At 35.0% G+C, this 21957-nt stretch overlaps 1 protein-coding gene across 11 annotated transcripts in view; it reads left to right on the top strand.

The window, feature by feature from the left end:
* LOC132199479 (potassium voltage-gated channel protein eag) overlaps positions 1-21957 on the top strand; it is a 104324-nt gene that overhangs the window by 49449 nt on the left and 32918 nt on the right. The gene's annotated exons all lie outside the window — the stretch shown is intronic.

Genomic DNA, 21957 nt, shown 5'->3' with positions numbered 1-21957 from the left:
GAATTTCTTCAATAAATCAAAATTGGCGATTTCCTCAAGTTAGACTTTGATGGTGAAATAAGATGAAGACCTGAACTATCGTAATCAAAAAATTATTTTACCTGCTGTGACTACATATTTCGACTAAAATTTGAGTCTATAAGGCCGCATTTATAAAACAATTAAAAAGTAATTAACGAAATTAAAACTGGAACTGGAACCTTCATCCAACAATGGTATTATGTAAGTTACACAAAATATTAAATCTTAGTATTGGTTTGTTTCATTAGTCTTATATAAATTAACCACTTTAATTTATATAAGTTACATTAAAAAAATGTGACAGAAATCAATTTTCCAATTTTATAAAAGTTAGAAAAAACTTCTTTATAAAAACAATTAAAAAAAAGTTAAAACAAATCGCTAACTTATAAAATAGATAAAAAATGATGGAAGAACAATTAAAATGGTAATTATTAATTTAATTTTTTTTTAAATATATATTTTTTCTCGCTTTTGAAAGTACATTATTATGAAGCTTGTGATAATGCCCTGATATTTCCGGGCGCTTATCAGGCTCATCCCCCTCGACACTCCCTGTCGCACCAAAGCCACTTTTGTGTGCTCGCGCACGCACTGGGCATGCGACAGAAAATGAAAAAGCCGAGCTTCAAACGGACCGGGCAAATTTAATTTCGGCCGGGCGGGCGGGGTTACGCACAATTAAAAATTCCGTGTCGGTGTGATCTGAATTGTAAATAACGCAAATAAAGCACACACGGACAGCGGTGGACAGGGATGTGGCTCCGGTCTAAAGCCTCTTTGCGACTAAAGGTGTCTAATTCCCTGTGTGCACGAAACGCAGGATGCGCCGCGCCGTACATTATAATTTACATTGACTGCATTAAGCTGCTCACCGTCTTTAATGGGCTCGTTTTCTGGCCCTGCTGCCGCACAAAGCAACCGTGCATATTTCGGCTCCGACCGCCTATTTGGGTGAGCAAAACTCGAGGGTGCCGGAATTTAATCCGATGCAGAAATTGAAATTTAAGAGTAATTTTATTAAAGCAGAACGTGTTATTAAAATCATCGCTGCCAGTTTAATTAAATTTAAAATAGGTCAGTGCTGTAGATTTTAATTTATTACCTGAGAAATTTTGTTTCTTGATGCAAATCATAACTTAAAAAACACACAATACAGAAATAACCGAAATTTTTAATTTCAGGCACGGCGTGACTTATTTAATTTTCCACCAAACATATTTTTGCTAAAGAATTTTCAATGCAATCAGCAAGTAAATTATTCAAAGAGTCATTTTTAGATTCATATTGATGCAAAATCCTTACCCCTTCATTACAATCGATTCCACAACCCGAAATTGCAAATGTGCCAGCAGCCGGCATGTATAATTGAGAGGGCAGGTGAGCGAGCTTGTGTGCGTCTTTGGCCGCCATTACCGTGTGTGGAATATACGGGCGGCTAACAACATTATAGCTGCGCCGTCGGTGCCAAATCCAGCAGGCGAAACCACGTCGGCTTAATGAGAGAGCACGCTTGAGAGTGCAAACGCGCATTTGGCGTGTTTGCATGCATTAAATCGGGGGTCGCCGCGACGTCAGCACGGCTACTTGATGCACGCACGAGAATTTGCAACAATTAGTTTGGTTTTACGCTGCCCCGTAGATTAAAAGTCGGAGGCGCCGGTCTGGATGCTAATTGATGGCACCATTCGTGCCGTGACCCGGTTAGAAGACCCCAAGGACAGGGTCACGACTCGCGTTTAATGGGCAGATAAGAAAAGAGATACCCTCGCATGTGGTGCGGCCAGACTTATATGTTCCTCTCCTTCGCTGTATGCAAATTAAGTGCTACTTTTCGGAGAGCAAGATTGCCTCGGATTTCGTTTAAACCTACTAACCGTATGTTTTGATGCACGATTTGCGCTTCCTGCGATGTTCTAAATGATTTTATTTGTGATAAAAACACAAACTGTCCTATTTAAAAAATACATTGCAGACAACGGACTAAACGTAACCTTAATTTTTACTTTGAGGGTAGGGAATTGTAAAAAAATGGTTTTATAAATTTAAACAACAATATAACACTTTTTTAAATTGCAATGATTTTTTCAACAAATTAACTATTGGAAGTTGGATTTTTCATATTTCAAATGCACAAGAAAATCCCATAAAGCAAACTTACTTGTCAGTCATTATTTTTGTGGAACTAAAACATTCTGATAATGAATAATTTGGGGCTGAGCCGAAGGTAGACATTATTTTTCATTTCTTAAATCCAAAAATCACAGATATGTAATTAAAAATTAAATTATAAAACTTTGAACTATCAAATTATGTTTCAAACTGGAAAAAATGAAGATTTTGAGGAGCATAATTCTTATAATAAATATCATTTTAAACAGTATTTTCCAGTGTTTCAGTTTTAAATAAATTAAAACTGACAAGCTTTGTGTACTTAATTAAGATTTCACTAAATTTTCAATGTTTATTTTTCCAATTACCTTTTTCCAGTGCGCTCTGTTGGATATAAGTTGGGCAAAATAATAAATTAACAGAAAGCAAAGCGACGACAGAGTTGGTTGTTTCAGTCGTTGCGCAGCTGAAAATAAAATGACGCCCTGGAGCACACTCAAAAATTAATTTTCACCTGCCCGCGCGTTGCAAAATTCACATTTTAATTAGCCATTTCAGCGGGAGTGAGAGAGACACGCACAAGCCTGCGTTTTCGTAATAAAAACCAACTCCCGCCAGTTTCACCGTCCGTAAAATTTTCCGGGACAAAATGAATTTTTGGGTCCGGTTGAGCAAAGCAAACGATTATGAGGCACAACAGCAGCAAATCAATGTATTCAAATGAGCAGCTGGTCGCACGATTATGTACCGAATACATGGGGCGGTGACACGCGGCATTAGAGGACGAATGGAAACCGCACTCCAATCTAATTGGAATCAATCAGTTTTCACGCGGGACGCCGCAAACTATCGATTTGACCGCAGAATATACAGTCGACTAAAAATGAACTACATTAAAAACGGATCTCGTCGAAGTCTGTCTCGCTCTTACTCCATGAAAAAGGATTTATTTTGTTTTAATGGACAGATGGCGAGTGTCGGTCATAAAAGAATCTGTTGCTTGCCTCAATTGTACATCGTCCGGTTTGTTTTCTTTCTCTGAAATGAATAAAGTCTCGGTGTAAAATTATTCCTCTTGTGTTTTGGTCCCGATTCTTCAGCATAAAAATAAATTTTTTCTCGCCTAAACTCTAGAAAATATTGCGGTGGATTTTGGGTTCAAATGAGTGGATGGAAATTTGCCTTCTTCCTCTCCCGAATGACAAAATTATGTAGTTCAAAGTATGCATGTATATTTGGACAAACGTAAATTATCTTATCAAAAAGAATTGTAAACTTTATTCTATTCAAATCTACGACTAAGAAAATAATTTCATCTTCATGAATAAAAAAAGAAGTGAGTTTTGAATCTTCTTGTAAAAAGCAGTAAAAAGTATTACAAATGTGTGGAATTTAGAGTGAACGAATTTTTTATGCGTAGAGAGGGAAAAATGTCATTGTTAATTCGTTCAAAAACTCATCTGATTCACAATGTGAGTAAAAATCAACTTTAAAATTGTCTGTTCAAAAACCCTTAACACTTCAATTTTGTGTGCTTTTCCCTTAATATATAATTATTAAAAAGATTTTTGCTGGTTTTTTATGGATGGTAAATGAATAATTATACATAAAAAAATAAAATAAAATGAAATAATTTCAGTCTGCAGGTTCAATAATTATGTAATCAATCTTTACGCCTCTCTGTAACATAAAAATGTGCAAAATTTAATGTGAACACATCCTTTTTGTGATACATCAGTTAAGAATTTAAAGACAATTTGCAACTTTAATCAAAACCACCTCTGTTTGGAAAAAGGATCAAACATCGGCTAAATTTCAATATTATATCTTAATCATTTCAATTTTTTAATTTTCATTGCCTTTTTTATTTGTTGTAATAGCAAAAATATCACAATTTCTGCCACTTAATGTAGAGTGCACACTTCAAAGATCAGTGAAAAGTCAGCGAGATGAACAATGCAAAGCACTAAGGAGCCACCCAACTTTGAGGTACACTCTCGACCGCACTGCGTGTAAGTTTGTAAATGCATACAAACAACTTTGTCGAGCAGAACCGAATTATGAACTCCCTGGCCCGCGTGGGTTGACTCCAACAGGATGCTTTTGCGTCGAATGAATTTGCTTTGCGACGTGATGATATATAAAATTAGACGCGCGTGGATGAAAATGCTTTGGGACGAGCCGCCGCCGCCGCCGACGGCGAAATTTATTTTGCATAAGGGCCTGCGGTCGGCGTATAACGTGCACGCGCTACACCTGTGTATAACAAATTTCGTACAACAATGCATACCGCAGGCAGAGAGAAGAGAGGCCAAAATTTATTTCTCTAGGCGCTACTGCTCTTTATTTTGAGGGTGGAGATCGAAAATAATAACAAAATTTTACTTTTTCTTTAAACTGCTTTAATATTTTGTGGTAGAAATTCACGATCGAGGATTTATTCATGGTGATCTGAATTTTAATTCCTTTTCCTCGATGGGTTTTGTAAGTTGTTTATTATTGTTAAAGAAAAAACAATATTCTGCTCCACCTGTTTCGGCTGCGGGCTGCAGCCATAATTCATGAGTTTTCTCAGCGGTGGTTGAGAGAAGCAACAAAACATGCAGAGCAGGATGTTGTTTTTCCTAAACAATAAACAACTTTCCAAACCACCGAGGAAAAGCCGATTTTAAATTGAAATTACCGTGCTTTAATTTAATATTATTTGGCAAACTTTATTAAATAAAATGTTTTTTATTTGTATTTGTTTGTTCAATTTTTAAATTATTTTCAATTTTTATTTAACAATATGTATAATTAATATTAGAACATTGTTTTTAAAATATAACAAACGGTATCAATTTTTTTAAGGATCGCATGGTCATTGAAATTTTTAATATAAATTATATAAGAATTGCTTGTCATCAACTATAATCAAATTATTTGAAGTAATATAAATTTCACTCCGTGTCCATTTTTATCTTCTGGCAACATTTAAATTACACAAGTTTTTAAATGAAATTACTTAAATTGACCTCTCAGGGATAGAAGATATGAAAAATTTAATCAAAACAATTTAATCTAAGAACTTCAGTTTCATAAGCATCAAATTCTTAATTTATCTGGATTGTGTTTTGTTGGCATCAAATTACGAAAACCAATTTTGCTGTTATTTTGATATTCTCTGTAATTGTAGCACCAGGAATCTAATTCCAGGAAAAACTTTTATAATTATAATTTAACTGTTACAGTAATAATTAACCTCGTCGAATTTCCAACAAGAGATAGAAAACACGATAAATATAAATCGTTTGAGGATTTGCTTAATGAAATTAATCAAAACAAACAAAATTTAATTAAAATCATTTCACATGAGTAAGAATTTCAATTTGGCTTATCCTTGGTGGGTTTTTAACTTGTTTATTGTTTCGTGGAAAAACAATTAGCCTCACTTGTTGATAAACTACCTAATTTAAATCCAAACACTATGAGAATCAACCTCCGACTTTGAAATAACTTATACAAAATTCTTAGTTTTCTCCCAATTATCTCTATTTTAATAAAATATCAGTAAAATAACTTTTCAATACCATAATTTATCAAATTAAATTTTTTCACATTGAGTTCCAATAAAAATTTTGACTTTCAAATCAAAGATGGATTTTGGCACCGTTTGCGATGACTGCCATTTTACTTTAGTGGAGTAGGGCAAGGTCAGTGGCAGGTTTTTCGGTACGTCACGGTTTGCATTGCCAGAAAACCCGTTCTTAATGGCACAATTATTATAGTCTCTGCGACCAGCGTGTAATGGAGTTGGCGTGATGACTGTAATTACGTCGGCCAGAAATAACCGGCGCGGAAAAATTTGTCCGTTTCTGCGGAGCGAGAGAGCGGCAAAAAAGTTTCCATGTCATTCTCTGTGTATACGGCTATCATTTTTTTGTAGCAGCTCCGAGCAACATAAAAGCAGCGAATCGTTTTATTTGTTTGTTTTTGCCCGCTTAGAAAAATAAGCCCGTCACAATAGGCGAATGAGAAAGAAACAAACATTGTTTTTGCTTTTTTGCCGCTCGAAAATTCCACTCGTCAGAATGGAAAGAAAGAACGCGAGTGGCTTGTTATCGGCGGTGCAGCATCTAAAAGGCCAATTAAAACGGGAAAAGTTTTTTCATCAACCTAAGTGAGAAGCGGAAGAGCAAACTTTCTCATTTGATTGAAATTTTGATCATTAATCACCGACTCGATTTTCGCATCTGGCATCTGCCAAGAATGGTTTTTCCTACATAAAATATTGAGCAACTTTCAGTTTTATTGATTGTGTAATAATAATGTTAGTTATGCTGATGAAATGTCTTTTTGGATTTTTAAATTCCCTTACCATTTAAGAATTGTACAAAAAAAGCTTTTTAATATTTAGACTTAGACTATTCTCAAGACTTACACTTACCTGGTCTTCAATCAAATTAATTTGTTTTGTATTTCAAAGAAGCTCATTGACTAATTAATGAGTGTTTTAAAGTTATATACGCCATCATAAATTTTGCAATTTTAATATGGACTGAACAAGTACAATCACAGCTTAGAATTTTGAATTTTTCATAAAAAAAAAGAAAAAATAATGCCTATAAAGTTGCTTTTTAAGAAGTAGAAAAACTCAAATCTCCACAATCTGGTATTAATTGTTCAGGAAATTATTATAAAAGCTAATTCGTGGAATTGAATCATTAAGTCCAAGTGCTTATCAGAATCTGTGGCGTGGCCTCGTTAGCACAATAATTTCCAGCTGTGAAGGGTGCGCATAGGCCGTCAAGGGCTTTATAATGGCCACGTTTGTCGGCGCGGGTTAAGAGCAAAGACAAGCAGCCGAAAGCAATATTGGCATAATCATCGGAGGCACAGCTGGCTGCTCAGTGTACGCAAATCGGCGTCAACAGCTTAAGGACACAATTGTGCACATCTCATTTCCCTCGGCAATCTAATAACAATTCATCTTTGAACTCCTCTTGTCATTCAAATTGCCCTTTTGATGCATAAGAATGAATATATTTCTAACAAAATCGCTCAACTAAATAATTTAAGTCAAACATGTAGAACAAAACCTCAGGATAATTTTTTTTTTTAAATTGAGAAAACTTTATTTTATGGCAATTTAATTGGATGCAAAATTAAATAAGTTTTAAAAATATGAATTTAAATACAGACTTAAAATTTAAGTTTAATTTTTTTATTATTTCATATAAAATTCATAAAATTCTATGATTATATGCAAAAATTAAGAAACAAAAATTAATTTTTCTGTGAGGAAAAGCCCGATCTCTTCATTTCCATGATCATCTCAAGTGCCAACTTCTTCAAACAAAATGAATTTTATTACAAATTTTAAATTGATTATATAAATAAATAACAGAATTTTTTTAGATGTATTAATTCTTGATTTCACAATTGTTAAAATTTAAGAATTTGACTAAAATAAATAAACCTAAGATACAATAGGAAATTGAAGGATTTCGTTGTTTGGGTGCATTTTAATGGAGTGTTGATTCTTGCAAAAAACTAAAAAAAAAGTTTTTCAACATTCCAAGGAAAAAAGCGATTTACTGAGCCTAAAAATCAGCGATAAGGAACCGCTATTTTGGGGAAATGAAAAAAAAATTAGCAGCATCATTTTAAGGGTTAAAATAGCACCTCCATTGTGTCCGACGTGCTAATTAAAACTTGTTGTGTGCTCATTATCCGTGCAAACTTTAGTCCTAAGTAATTATTTTTCGGAATATATAATTATTATTTTTCGGTTCCCGTTTATCAAAAGGAAGCCTTTTGGCTGGAAGTTTACGCGGTCCCCATTGAACATCTGCGCCTCATTATGAGTGGATGGATTAATTACATTAAAATGCGCTCGGAAGCCAATTAGTTCCTTTACAACGGGCGGCTGTTTGAGCGCGCCGTAATAAACTGAGCCGATGTGTATAATAGTGATTGCTGGTAAATTCATCAAATTAGCGCTGAGCAACTCGGAATATAATATCTGCCGTGCATTCGCCTCGCAACCGCCGCCGAGCATTGTTGTAAATCAGGGTGATTAACTCTCGCGGCCGCTTCCATTATTGTTATTATTCCCTCTCTTTGTTTTTTTTTTATTACTCTCCCGTTTCGATTTTTCGCTCCGATCTTTTCAATTGTCACAGCACTTTAAATAAAAGCCGTGCCAACAAAAGGTTTTTCGGTTAATTTTAACTGACGCCGATGACAACTTAGTGGAATATAAAACAGGTTCGAAGCGAAAATGGAATACGTGGTGACGTGTGTGAATGTGACAGTATTGATTTTCCTCTTTTCAAATATATGACACGCCAATCGCTCAGGGCGAGACGCGTTTAACGTTGAAACGACCTCTGAACTGCTCTCAACGTCACAAGCTTATAAATTTTCGCATTTATTACAAACAAATGATGTTTTATTGTTACTATTTATACTACAAATTAAAAAACAACTTTTAGTAGCCATGTAAATAATGTTCTAGAATACGAAATAATATGCACAGTCCTGGGAAATTTTGTTTTTTGCACTAAAGACTCAAAAATTCTTCTACACTTCTTACAAACTACTTGACGCTTGTAAAGAAATTTGATTGAACTATTTTTTAATAATCATCAATCAAAATAGAAAGAAAATTTTCAGAATAGACAGGAAATTTAAAACAGTCTCAAAAGTGTCCTAAAAGGATTTTATTTCCTGATAAACCTAAAAAAGGTTTTTCAACTTCGTCACGATTTATCACATTTTCACAATTCAAAAAGATTCGTTTCAAATAATAATATTGTAGCCGTTTTCGGATAACAGTTTTAGTGCATTAAATGGAAAAAAAATCTCTTTTATTAACACATTATTAATGATATTTAAATAATTTTTCATTAACTATCATTTGAATAATTTCTAGCAATTAAAATCCACCTCGAGTGCTATCATATAATTTAAGTAATTTTCAAAACAAGAAATTTGTACATTATTTTTCAATGCAGTATTATGATAAATTTTAATTTGAGCGGCAATGTTTTTGACATAGGGACGCATTTTTTAATCTTAATTAAATTTTTGGAAGCACAAAAGAACAGCAGTTTTTCATTTTATGCTGCTTCTTAGGCAAAAAATAATCCGAAAGGGTCTCTCGTGTCTATTAGGGGCAAATAAATATCTTGGGCGGTACTGCTCGTAAAAGAATGTTTTTGTCCGCAGTTGCCCGCACTAAAACAATTTATTGGCACTCTTTCAACGTCCCTCCGTAAATGAAAACCAGGGAGAGAGAGCTCGGGCCTCTTGTCCGCGCGCTCTTCTAATCAGATCGTCCACGTGAATTATTTTTATCGATCTGGGCACTGCTACGGGGATAAGTCGGCTCCGAGTTATTGCTGCTGCGAACGGATATATTCCTAACCCTTGCTAGTCCGCGTGTGGCGAAAAAACTGGAGACGACGGCGGGGCCCTACTTTTGTCTGCGGGGAGACGACCAAGACGGCGAAAAACGACGTGTGCCACTTTGTCGTCGGCCAAGCCATCTGTTTGAGCCGCCGAGACAAAGGGCTTGTTTGAATGACACACCCACTCACACTTATGAGAGACTAATAGCCAGTCTGTTTTTGGTTCGAGAGATTACTATAGTATAGTTGGTATAAAAACAGGATCTAAAGTAATTAATTTTTTCCTGAAAATAAAAACAAAACTCAGTGTTTAATATTTGTTAAACAATTCTACTTATTTTGAGCAAAATTTTGGTGTAATTCAATTAAAATGAAGCAAAATATCTAATTATTATTTTTTCTTTAGTAGTTCAAAGCTAGCACACCAGGTATTACTTTAAATTTTCAATCCATTTTATTTGATTACATCTTTTTTATTAAATACTTATTTTCTACTAGTTTTTAATTTTGTTTTGAATAAGCAAACCCAACTAAAAGGTTGGTGTTAGGTTTAAGATATTGGTTTTTTTAATAAGGCTTTTAATCAACAGAAAATAAAGAAGAGGGGACCCTAACCTCTGGCTCTGGGTTAAGAATACTTGCTTTAATTAAGTCTGTCATTTAAATTGCAAGACAGATTAAGATAGCCGGGGTAGGTTAGGCCTTTATATTATATAACTTTCGTTTTAATTATTATACAAAGTAAATAATAACTCAATTGAATGTTTCCACAATCAGCCATAAGTCTGTTACAGTTACAATCCTTGCACACATATTTAATGTTAATTATATTTTGATACCAATGTAATGAATACTGCCAAATTCTATATAATATTTTAATATTAACTTTAATAATTTAATCAGGAGAAGCCTGGTCAATCTAAAAAGCAGTAAACATTTCCATCAAATATAAATTAAATGTAATTATTAATTTATTATTATAAAATATATAGTTTTCAAAAATAAAATAAAACATATATATTTTTATTTGTCTAATTATAATTAGCTCTTTTATTGTCCAAAACTAAATTTATATATACAGTTCATAAAATTAAAGCAAAACGGATTCAAAATATATTGAGGAAATCAATATTTATTTTATTTTATATTTTCCACTTTATTTAAACAGCCTAAAGTAACATCTTCTCTCTTGATTGTCAAACAAACTAATTAATTAACTCTTGCTTTACACAAACAACCGAATCATAATTAACAAACAAGTGGTCCTGGCAACGCAAACAGATCCCAAGAAGTGAATGAAAGGAGCGAGCGAGCGAGTGATGGATGGTCTGCGCGCTTTTCTCGGTCGTCGTCGGCGCGCAGGGTAAAAAGGGCTTAGCCGGAGAGCATGATATCATGTGTCAGTTAAGTAATGCTTTGGAGAGTCGCGCTGACACATCGCCAGACCTCTTAAGCATTTTGCGACGCGGAATTCGCAGTCGAACTGCAGCAGTGCTCGTTTCTTTCACCTCCCAGGAAACGACGCATTCGCTTTGACACGAGCAAAATCCGATTCGTCTCGTCACCTCGAGAGAAAGGTCTCAATCGAGAAAGGGGCTGACTGATGGAAGAGGGAAAAAACTGTTGGAATGTTGCTGCAATGCACCTTCCAAGTTGCTGCAGTTTTAAAGGCGAACGTCCTAAAAGGGTTTGAAAGGAAAAACTTTCTTCCCTTTAGAAAACTTTCAGCCTTGATAAAAACTAATAAAAATTTATCAAATATACTGGTGTTTGATGTTGCTTGATGTAGAGAATAAAAATAATGTGGAAAATTGCATAAGTTGGGAAAGAAAATTCAATTAAAAATGGATCAAAAAAGGAAAAGACAATAAATTGAATAAAGTTTCCGAACAATTTTTTTTTAAATCAATATTTGCAAAATAATAATTTAATAATAATTTTATATTTCCAGAATTAATGTGTGTGACAAAGAAAACTTTTAAAACAAACCTTAAAATTGCAAGGAAACCACAATTTATATTTGAAGACTAAAATTTTCATCAAATACGGTAGACCATGAGCCTTTGGTATTTTAATTCTTTGCAATCCACAAATTAAATTATTTACCGCAATTTTAACCTGTTTTCATGTGAAGTAATTTAATTCCTGATGAGTTTGAACTTTCTCTTCTGTGCGAAGAAGCAAGGAAGATGATATACACCTTTGCTTTACTCGCCAACAACGTTCAAGTGGGCAAAATTAGGTGACAAACTTTGCATGTTAGCTCCAGCTTCTCCTAACAGCCGGAACTAATTGTAAAATTTAAATTGTACAAGTTGCTCCACGTGTACACCAAAGTTAATCAACCCCTTCCTTTGTACTACCAAAACTTGTTCTGGCACATTAATGAACTCGTGAATGAAAAAAAATAGCAGAAACGAAGGCCTGTCAAAACTTTATTCGGAGAGAGCAATAAAAAGCACACGCCGGGGCAATAAATCGGACCGAGCATCCATTACAAATCACCATAGGGCAGGCGCATGATGTGTGAGAGAAAGAAAGAAAGGAAGGGATGAAAATAGAATGTGTACCAGTGAGTGGCATTGATGGTTGAATTCGATTGGAAGCAGCCATTTATTCCGAAAGAGAAAAGAGAGAGGCAGCCATCACGGCCGTAATAATAATCGAGGGGGGGGGGGAATTAATCGGGCAGATCCGTCCGTCAGCATGGGGTTGGGGTATACCTCGGTCTACCCCATTGACACACACCGGCCGGTACCTTCTTCTGGTTTGCGTGCCGACCTTGGCTTGATAGGGTCGTTCGTCTTCCTCCCTCTCTGCATTCAAATGCCCGCCGTGATTCTGCTGCAGTGCGATTACGCGCGTGACAATTGAGCACGCACGATCCCTTGTAATTGAATTACCCCGTGCACCACTGCATTATGCGTCGCATTAATTCGGCTTAGCTGAGGCCAGGCTGGCCGATTGCGTCGACACACGTTCGATATGTTCGATTGGGTCCAAAATTGAATCAATGCCGAGTTAATGGTGCCTTGTTATGCGTTCCCCGTGGGTTTTTATGTAAATAAAACATCGTCCCTAGAGCTCTTGGAGGTGAAGTTTCGGAAAGCATGAGGGACACAGGAAATAAGAATTATGCAAATGATTCAGTCCAAATTCTTCAATAATAATTTTGGGTTTTTTTCAGAAACAAAATATGTTAAAATAGTCAAACAATCAACTTTGTTATCGTTTTTAGTTGACTTAAAACGTCCAGCAAATTAGAATTGAGTTGAAATAAAAAGTTTGGTTGTAAAAGATCTAAACCAACAATATCATTTTATCAATTTCACAGATAATCAAAAGTATTAATTTAATTTATATTCTTAATTTGGTCTATTTGTAAATAAATGTTAAAAAAATAAAATATGATAAGAAATTCTAGAATGATTTGCAAACATTTTTTGTTGCTTCATTGCAAACCTTAAAAGTTGAGCATAATCACTAACATAAGATTCATTCCTACCATTAAGGATAAGAAAATTGATTTTTTTTTTGGTCACATTTTTAAAAATTGCAACAACAAAATTGTCATTATATTTTATTTTCATTTTCGCTCATATCTATCTTCCATCTATTTTTAATTTAATATTTCAATGAAAACATAACGAATATCTCCGAGCGATTCGAGGTCATTTACTTGTCATATAATTTGATGTATCAAACAACTATCATCATAGCGATTTGTTAATAAATTTAGTGTAAATTTACAACACAAATATTTATTAAAATAAATAAAGGATTTAATTTTCAAATAAAAATATTTTAACTGTAAAAATTAACAAATTTTTTTTAAATAATAAAATAAAATACAATTAGGTTATGGATATCCAAAAGGGTATTAATTATATTTGTAAGATATAAACGTTTATAAATCCTTTTTATTTTTATTTTAATCGCTGAATATCTTGATAAACGGGTATATTGTTGAATAGAACATTTAATAAAAGATACCTCTCTACTATGTATACCAACAAGGACTTGCTTTTGGACAAGAAGCAATCAGTGGTATCAAAGATCGCATCTCCATTGTAATATGCGGCAATCGTTCATCGCAAGTCCCTGGATCAGAGCTTTGCTTTGCTCTGCTCGCTGCCGATTTCCTTTCCTTTCACTGGTCAGACTCTTGGCAAAAGAAACGATCCTATTTCGGCTGCGAATCCGCTTTGCCTGCACAAAGGGGCTGCACTATGTGTGTGGTTTATCTGGGCACATTCGGGAACGATTTGCGGCGGGCAACCCTTGCAAACAAGCCGGCTTTTTCGGTTATTGCCGCCGAAATGGGAAACTGATAACATGAGGACGTTTGCTGAATTCCAACCGCCAATCGCAAAAATACATAATATAGAGAGAGAGGCAAAGGCGTCGATCGCGCTGTGGACTGGCTCGGGAGGAAATCTACTAGGCACGAGTAATCTCGGCTGGATTTTCAAGGGCTCAGATTTGTGATTCGTTTCGTGTCTGACAATGAGTACGAATCACTACAGCCTCTGCGACAACGTAATATGTGCACCTGAAATCACAGCATTTTTCTTACTATTTGTCGCAATTTACATATATGTGAGTAAAAATTAAATATTTGTAAAAGTTTTCAGAGAATTTTTAAGTGAAAAAAAATTAATGAATCTTTTTATTGCGTTATATGAAACTGGTGAAAAATTCAATCTCCGCCTTCCTCCTACAGGTACTTTTAAGGCCTAAATTTTGGTTGAAAAGTCCATAAGTAAACGTTCTCAAACATATGTACAACTTTTAAACCCGTTTGTCATAATTCGGAAAAAGCAATTAGCAAAATTAATTTGAGTGAATTAAAAAATAAAATAAAACTGCTGCTGTCTATGTAGGAAAATCTTGTATTTAAAATAAAATTTAATTATTCAATAATTTATAAAAATTAATACGCATATCAGTTTGACCAAAAATCATTTGAAATTTAATAGAAGCAAGACAAAATTTTATTCTGCTTATTTTACCCCATTTTTTGTTAATTTTCGCATTTGCAGTAAAACCTTCAAGCTGCAATAAAAAATGTGTTCCATTAGGTGCTGAAATCCTTTCTGTCCCTTTCTCTCTTTCGCCTTTTTTTATCGTCGCTTCACGTGTGACCAGTTGCGTATTTTCGGGCCTCAGCGGCGTCGCATTTCCCGTCCATTTTGCAGTTGGGAAAAATAAGACGGCGGCGCTGCTTATTGCTCTCGGACCTTTATCACCATCTTGGGGAAAGAATTTGTCACTCACTCTTTCTGGGCAACAGAGGCCGTGTGTGTGTGTTTATCGCGCGTTGCCGGCCAAATGGTTTGTATGCCGTTTGGCTCGTTTAGCGGCGATACAACTGGGAGTTGGAGCATCTTGGTTCGGCCGACCAATTCCGACTGCGCGCTGGCCAGCGATTCGAGACAAATAGCGTTTTTCGCCGCAGCTGCCGGCATTAACACTGACAACACCGTCCACCCGTCCGTCCGTTATGTCTCTTTTATCGTCGCTTTTTCTCTCTCGCTCGCGACACGGAGGGAAACGAAATTTATTTAACAAAGCCGCGTTTGTTTATTTTTCCAACGAATGGCGCGCGTAGAGAGCAGTTCTGACTGCATGGTTGGGTTTTATGCAACTTGCATGGCATTTGTGCTGACCGGGCAGTCTATGTGCATTTATTTGCAGGCGCTCTTTCAACTAGAAAAAAGTTATTAGCTGATTAATGGTAAATTTAGCACTGAAACTAGAAGGATTTTCGTTAAAATGATAGCCTTTTGCATATTTTGAGATTATGTCTAAATTTCTTAAAAGACTTTTGCATATTTTTTATTAAAAAAAGTCATTCTTTAACGAAAGAAAAGCCAGTTTTCATCACTCCACGAACGTCTACTAAAAGACACTAAAATATATTATTTCCAAGAACTTTTTATTTTTTGACAATTTTCAGATTTTGTATGGATTTTTTTTTACCTATTTATCCAGAATCATATGTTACTCCGTTGCTGCTTTTTTTCCAACTGTTTGTAAAAATGTTATCACTATAAACTTAACAGTATTTTTATGAGAAAAATTTCTGTGAATTAATTAAAAATCAAAGCATTTTTTTCTTTAAAAGTCAGAGTGATGTCATCTATTTAGAATAAACACATAAATTATTTGTAAATTTAATGAAATTTCAAGGAATGAATAATATCGTGTTGAATACGTTTGGTAATTATTAAGTTTTGTTTTAAATGCATAAGTCTAATAATATTTTTGACCACTTAATTTTAAGAAAAATATTATCCCTCACGTCAAAATTCTAAGCAGTCATTATTTAAAATATATCTTTAATATCAAATCCTCCTCACTGTCAAATTATTACTTCTTGCTTACTTTCATTTGGCCCTTTCGGAACATTTTCATTTTCAAGCTCCTTTAATTCCTGTTGCGGCTGCTGTCGACACAGGACGTTATGAATGCCAATCACTCCCTAACGACGTTCCATAAATTCACCCTCTCGCGCCATATTTCCATTTTGCATCAGCACGGTCAAATCAAACTAATTCAAATTCAACTGCGGCACTGCGCGCGAATTAACATGCACATTAAATTCTCTCTCTCGAGGGGAAGCTAATAAAATATACGGACGCTTTGTTTGCGCCCACTCATTTGGCGTTAATAAACACACTAATATTCTCTCGCATAAATTCCGCCCGATTTTTGAGACATGCGGAAAAGGGTTGGCTGTTCGTTTGGCACTCGGAGCCAGAAATAGAATATAGGCCGAAGGGTGCGCGCTGCCAACGGGGCCACACAAACGTTGCACATTCGACACCATGTTGGCGAAAATGGATTGTCGCCCCTCGAGCCGAGTCGCGACAACATAATCACAGGCATTGGCACCAAATCTGCGCGATCCGCCTCCGGCTGCCGAGTGTCATTCTTTTGCAAAAAAAAAACTTCTGCAAACAATCATCTCTTGGCGCGTAGTCGTGGGAAGATCGTCGTTAATCCCGAAGGCAAATGCGAAAATTCACACGTGAAACGATCACATTGTTACGGTAAATTAAGCTAGATTCTTAATTCATCAAATATAGTAATTAAACTTTATTAATTTGTGTTAAAATTTTTCAATAAAAAGAAAATCGTTTTTGAAAAATAATTATTTAACATTTTAAATAAATTTTACATTAAGATAAATAATATTTTTACTCCTATTTAAACAATTTCACATATATTTTTTTATAAAAATTAAATTTTATGAAATTCGTTTTTCAATGTATTTTTTTTTACAAATTATATAAATTTTAATCCAATCATAATTGCATTTCAATGAAATGAAGATAACATTTAATATAATTGTAAGATTATTGAGAAACCAACTGCCAGTTAAGTAATGATTCCAAAATTTAAAACTTAAAACCAATGACACTGAAATAACGCATACAAATGAAAAATTAATTAATTAGGCTACGAAACTAAATGACTAAATTTAAAAACGTCGTGAAGTTGAGTACAATTACAAATTGAAATTGTTATTTTCTAGGTTCACAGTTTTATGATACATACATAAAAAAGGAAAGCATTATAAATAAAAATTGAAAAATAAATTAATTGCCACTAAAATGAAACCCACCTCAGAGATGAGGAATCTCAAACATAGAAAGCATGGTTTTCTTTTTTCACCTTCGTCGGCCTACTCCGTTCTTCTTTTTAAGGGACCAACTTTTTAATAAACATATATGTGCGTCAGATCCAATTTGGCAAGTATCAAATTTCGATTGCTGGGGAAATCCACTGGAGAACCCCGTTTCAGGCGAACTTGAGCTCCACCTGCCGTCACGCCATTGAATGGATATTTATATACTTGCTCGTTTCACCCTTGCAAATAAATGGCAGTAAACTCTGGGCAAGTTTTAATGACGAACAGGTTCTGATTCTAGACCGCGTAAAAAATCCTCTTAAAATTAATTGTACATAAGATTGAATTTCTAGACTGGAAATAAAAATCCTTTTTTATGTGCTGAAATTTATCGCGCAAACGGATCATTCTGATTCAGTTTTGAAGATGTAGATTCTTTTAATTTTGAGGACTATTTTCACATTTAATTTTCTAAAATTTTAAGGACTTTGATATAAAGTATTGTCTCTCTTTGGATATAAATTTCATTTGAAGATTATAGAGCAATTAATTAAATTTTTTTCTGTTGAAAGAAATTTTCCGGTCTTATTTAAAATTTGGTGATGGTTATATATAAATATTTTTGAAAAACAAGCTATTTTTGGTCTTTGGTCTTTATAATCAAGAGCGATTCACTGGAACTGTTTCCTTCAATAATTATTATTTTATAATGAAGACCATAATTTTTCTCCAATCTATCAATTTCTGTTGATGTGAACGAAATTGTGTTTTCTGCAACAAGAGATTTCTGCTCGAACGCCAGCAGAATATATTTTGACAAAGCGCGTCGTGAACTTTATGCCCGAGTAAAGCGAGCAGATGATCATTATTCTGGCGCGCGGGACCAAAAGGGAAGGAGTAAAAAATACGACCGGTGGCGTTTGTTATTGTTTTGGCCGTAAAAATGGAAATGCAGCGCTCTCTCGGCAGGGCAGGCAGGAAGGCCGCCGCGCTTCGTTTCACTCTTGCCGCGGCCCTCGCCGGCACAGACTATTGATCTACCCACCAGCTCCACTACTACACTCTCTGCCATAATATCGACTATGACACCGCGATGACGTCACCAATGGTGACGTCACGCTTACTCGATTATTTCGGCCTCGCTCGGTCGCTGCTCGATGACCCCTGAGTATTATTTTGGACAGAAATTTACTACACAAGAGGGGAGCTGCGAGTGACTGCGCCTTCGAAATTGACGGTGCAAAGTTTTCGAACCCGGCGAAAGATGGAAAAAGCGACCGTGGGTGAAATTTGCTCACACTTGGCGCGCAGCCCTTGTTGCATAATTGAAACTTTTTGGCTCGATGCGTGCACAAGCGTGTATTGGAAATGGTCCGTCGCAGCAAGAAATTGTAATTTGCTCCTGAAATTAGAGCAGACGAAAAGTTTTAATTTTATTTAAAATAGTTTAATAAATTATAACTTGCAGAAAATTAAAATATTTAATTGCTGTAATTTTTATAAAATTTTTGTTTATTATGCAAATTTATTTATTTATTTTAATAACAAATTAAAATTAATTACCTCTTTCTTTTGTAATTCCTGTAGTGGTCTAGCGTAGTCATGATACATTTTATGACGTGTATTTATTTATTTTTATATATTTTTCAAGTGTTAAACTTTTATAAAAATCATCAACACTGAAGTTTGTACAAACATAATTGTCGGGGTGTCTTTCACGGCAATGAAAGATGAGAGATATTAAATTAATTGTTTGAAATTAAGTAATTATCGAAAGAAATGATGATTTATCGAGCATGCGATAATTTTTTTTTTTAATTTTGCATAATGTAGCAATTTCTTTGTATTATGTTTCTTTCTGAAAAACATCAATATTTCAAAAGTTAAAAATATACCATGCATTGCACCTTTAAATGTATGGAATCTTGCAAATCCATTTTCCACATTGAGCGGCGGATCTTGATATATTTAATTGGCTCTCTGCTAACAGTCAGAAGAGATCCTAAGAGTCAGCAGCACATATCGCGGCTCTTCCAGACGATTTCACGCAGCCGGCAGTGCGTTCGAGGCACAGTTCGCAACCCATATCTTTCGAGTGCGACGCCAGAAAGCTAACAGCAGTCGGCCCCCATAAAACTCACGGGGGCCTACGGAAGACAACCGCCGGGATTTCGCAAGAAGTCAATAACATAAACTTGCTCCCTCCAGCTTAGAATAGACTTTCCAAAAAGGGAATTCATTGCCCCCTAAAAACTGTAAATTTTGAGCATTTTTTCGAATTTTTCCTGCAACAATTTGTTTTTTTATCAGATAATACAAAAAGAATGGGACTTTAAGTCAAGATTCTATAAAAAAACCAAGCTTTTAAAGAAAACACGGAAAATGTTATTGAACAAAAATTAATCCTTGCTCATTATGTTAAAAATTTATAGCTGCTCTATAGCTTTCTGAAACATTTTCAAAATTACAGAGGCTTACGTTTTTTGTACAACACGAATGTGATTTTTAGAAAAGTTTTTGATCTCTAAACGCACCGCTCTCAGCAAAACACGCATTTCCAACTTTCTGTCTGTAGCCTCGCTAAAAACAGCTTTCGCCCGGCTTTTCATTTCAACACAATGAATTTTCACCGCGCTCTCCGTGTTTATTTTTGTGCCTCCGCCGCATTTTTATATTGCGGCTGTAAAATTATCATATACACACACAGCACTCTCGGAGCTGTGAAACTCGCAGCCAGCGGAATTACAAAGTGCCCTTGATGTTTCGAAAAAAAAAATAATATTATGTTATTCCGTAATGATAATCAGCGCATCGACTCGTGTAAAAACCATCCATAGGGGCTGCTCGTATTTTTTTTTTTTTTTTTTTTAGCAAAAATGTTGCTCAATTGTTCACAAATTTTAGCTAAAATATGATTTTTTTGCACTAGAAAACCAGATTGAACTCAGTATGTTTATGTAACAAATTCTATATTTATGTTTTCCAGCAACTAAAATACATATATTTTTACTGATTATATTTTTTAATTAACTTGTGATTATTAAATTAATTGTTTTTAAGTTGATTCAATCTTTATCATTATTCACTACTGAAAACAATATTTTATTACTTACAATTTTTTTGTAATTACTTGATGATCAATTGCGGAAAAAGATTGCGAGTAAACATTCAAACCGAGCTGATTTGCATTCATGGCGAGACTCGTGACCCACAAATAGCCATAAATAATGCCGTGATAAGTAGCCCAAGCTGAAACAAGGCGTTCGTTTTATTTCGGCTCTCAACTTTAATACCATGTTATAGCATCGTGTTCAAAGATGTTTGAAAGTCGGTGCACTGGAAAGATGCATTACGGCATTTATGCAATAACTCGACTTTGTTATTAGGTCGAGCGAGCCATTTTTCACGTGCCATTATGTCGCTCGGAGCCTTTTTATGGAAATCAATACGACTGGCGCGAGCTTTTTGCTCTCTTGAGCAGCGAGAGCTAATGCTATTTCACTTTGAGAGAGAAAGAGATTTCGCTTGATGCCCGTTGATGGACCCGGCTGCATTCTTAATGCTCCAGACGTGGCCTCTCCTTTGACCTTTTAAGCCGCCAATTCGTGGAATTGAAACTGTAAGCTTTTTGTCTTTTGTCCCTTTAAGAGATTAGTTTGTCGTTGAAGCTAAATGAATTCTCGGTAATACTTCTTCGTTTTTCCATAGCGTCCGAGTCTATGAAAAGGAGGGTTTACTTGGCTAAGCTTCTTTAATAAGTAAAATGGTTCCATTAACTTAATGCATATTTTATTTAATTAGATACGTACATCAAATGTAAACCTTGCTGAATTATGTATCTTTTGTAGAGAAAATACTTATTTCGTCAAACGCTTCAGTTCTTTAGCCAAATCTCTTGTCTTTTTTTATCTGTTAAAATTCCTCAAAGTCCCATATTGACGATGAACGATATTTACTCCAAAAGAAGATAAACTAAAATTTTCCTAAATACATTAAATTTATAATAAACAATGTTCAAATTTTTACCAATTTAAAAATAAATATGACATCAAGGAACCCAATTTAAATAAAAACATAATTTCTAGCATGTTTGCTTTTAACAATTTTTCTACACTCGCTGCGTCCTTTCAAAGTCTCTCGGCCCCAAAATTGAATAAAGCCGTTAATGCGCCCGTTGATCTGATTTCCAACACCCACGCTCCTGTACATTGCCTTTAGTCCCAAATTGAAAGCAACTTTCCGGCTGAGTGGAACCGATATTCGTGTTCTAGAAACGAGAGTCCCTCCCTCGCGCCGCAGGCAGTCGTTGCGTAATCATTGTTACGGCACCATTGCACTCAACGAATATAAACAACTTTTGCATTAATTCCTATTAAAAGTTGCGCTGCGTCCATAAAGCGTCGGCCGGCCGGGCCCAGCAAGACCTAATGGACGCGAGCTGCACAATGACGCATGCGAGCAAGTGAGTCCCGGACCGAGAGGAGGATGCGGACCGAGTACTCGTCGCAGCCCATATCTGCCGGCGATACATCATTACTGCGCAAACGAGACGATCACTTCGTGGAAATTATCAGATAATTTATAATGCACCCTCAAAATAACATTTTTTAGAACAAATTAATTTATACAAAAGATGATAATAATAATTAATATTGAAATCAACATTTATTGTTGTTTATTTGTCCTTATTGTTAACATCAAATTAAAAAGTTTTTGTTAATTAACTGACAAGAGCTCTCTTGAGAACCCTTAAATTTTCAAAAAGGTGCAAATCCTTATCATAATGCATTAAAA

This window comes from Neocloeon triangulifer, unplaced genomic scaffold (genome assembly GCF_031216515.1).
Source record: "Neocloeon triangulifer isolate White Clay Creek 2 clone unplaced genomic scaffold, ASM3121651v1 ptg000014l, whole genome shotgun sequence".
NCBI classification, from domain to species: domain Eukaryota; kingdom Metazoa; phylum Arthropoda; class Insecta; order Ephemeroptera; family Baetidae; genus Neocloeon; species Neocloeon triangulifer.
Note: the sequence above shows the minus strand (reverse complement) of the source record. Positions and strands in the feature narration are given on the sequence as shown.